This window comes from Suricata suricatta, chromosome 12 (genome assembly GCF_006229205.1).
Source record: "Suricata suricatta isolate VVHF042 chromosome 12, meerkat_22Aug2017_6uvM2_HiC, whole genome shotgun sequence".
In the NCBI taxonomy this organism is placed as follows: domain Eukaryota; kingdom Metazoa; phylum Chordata; class Mammalia; order Carnivora; family Herpestidae; genus Suricata; species Suricata suricatta.
This window is the reverse complement of record NC_043711.1, coordinates 91511639-91513444: the sequence shown is the minus strand read 5'-3', so window position 1 is coordinate 91513444 and position 1806 is coordinate 91511639. Positions and strand designations below refer to the sequence as shown.

Genomic DNA, 1806 nt, shown 5'->3' with positions numbered 1-1806 from the left:
GTCTCAGACTGATTCCATTTCTCCATGCTCCTCTCTGCTCTCTCCTCTGGTGGGTTGGCTTTGTCTTCGGGCAGGCTTCCCTCCTAGTAGTCAAGTGGCCATAGCAGTTTCTGGCCTGGTGTCCATGCCTCATGGCCCAGAGGAAGAGAAAGGTTGTTTCTTCTGATAGCTCCCTAAGAAAGAGAAGGTTTCTTTCCTTTAAATCCCTAGGTCACATGTTTCCTCAGTGATTCTGGCCCATTGGTCACAGGCTATTGTCTGAACTAGTCACTGTGACCAGGGGCTGAGATTTTGTGATGAGCTCCACCCTGAGCCTTCTGTCCCACCTTCTTAGCTGGAGGGTGATGCTTACATGTGCACGCCTGTGCGTGTGCAGCAAGAGACCCTGGAGGTTGAATAAGAGAAGGGAGTGCAAGTCAGGTAACCCAGAGACGAGATTGTCCATCTCAACGGAGTAAAACAGAGAGGCGGCCTCAGCAGGGCCTCAGGCTAGCGAGTGCGGGCAGGAGGTGCAGCAGGTGTGCGGGCTGGAGCCTTGCCATGGGTGTAGGGGGAGGGCAGAATAACCCCTTCCCAGGAGGGAACCTATCTGACCATAGGTAGCATTCACTCTGGTTTGTGGAAACCCGCTAAGTGTCCCCAGTTCTTGTCCAGAATGAAAATGTGGGGTGCCAATGAACTAGATAGCTTCAGCATCTACCATTAATTTCCTTCTTTTGGAGCCACAGCCCTAGGTTTTGCAGGCGCTGTGCTAGGCAGAGTGACAGAGAAGACAGGCGGTCTTGGCCTTCAGGAAGCTCTCAGTCTAACGAGAGACTGAGACACACAAACAGCGTTTTAAAATACGGGAGGAAAGGGGCGCCAGTCGGCTCAGTCAGCGGAGCATGCAACTCTCGATCTCAGGGTTGTAGGTTCAAGCCCCACGCTGGCGGTAGAGCTTACTAAAGAAAAGAAAATACAGGAGGAAAAATGAGTTGCTTTGGAGTCTTTAGTATCTGGGGAGTTCAAAGCAGGAACTAACGAGTGCGCTTGGGTTTGGGAACTGCTCCTGGAGGAGGTGCCAGGGAGAGAGGGGGAGGGGGAGGGGGAGGGGACCAGTGGGAATCCCTGAGCAAGCGCTGAAGCCAAAGCCGTGTGCCCATGGCAGCCGGTCGGCTGAGTCAGTTGTGCGGCAGCAGCCGGGTGTCCGCGGCAGCACAGGTGAATCTCAGGAATACGTGTCTGAGGAAGAAAACAAAACCAGGTCAAAGCAGCATAGTTAGAATGGCTTATTCTTTTGTATGCAGTTTTTAAGAAGTCCCACAGGACTTTTAAGGTCTTAGTGAATGTTCTGTGTCTTGAGGTGAGGGATAAATTCAAGGGTGTTAGTTCTGTTCCTAAAACCTTACTTGTGCCATAAGTATTCAGTATTTTAGAAAGGTAGGTTTTTAAACATTAGGAAAATGAGTGAAATGGGAGCCGGGTCTGGAACGATGATCTGGGGCTGCTCGTCTGGGAAGGGCCGGAGGGCCAGGTGAGCAGCTTGCATTTCACCTTGTCTCCCTCTCCACGAGGGCGGGCAGAGCTGCATGTGCTCGCCAAGGGAGGGGACACTCGGGTCACAGCCACGATGAGGAATGGCAGACTCTTCTGCCCTTTTCTGAAAGCCCAGGAGGTGCATCCTTTCTCAGATGCTTGCTTATTTACATACTCATCTACTTATTCTCTTGCTCTAAGTTTATAGGATGCTTTGCACTTTGTGGGGTGAGCTCAGATTTTGTCCTGACACTAGCCCTGTGTGGGGCAGGTAGTACCCCATTGCACAGA

At 51.8% G+C, this 1806-nt stretch overlaps 1 protein-coding gene across 1 annotated transcript in view; it reads left to right on the top strand.

Moving 5' to 3' along the window:
* TOMM34 (translocase of outer mitochondrial membrane 34) overlaps nt 1-1806 on the top strand; it is an 18233-nt gene that overhangs the window by 10135 nt on the left and 6292 nt on the right. The gene's annotated exons all lie outside the window — the stretch shown is intronic.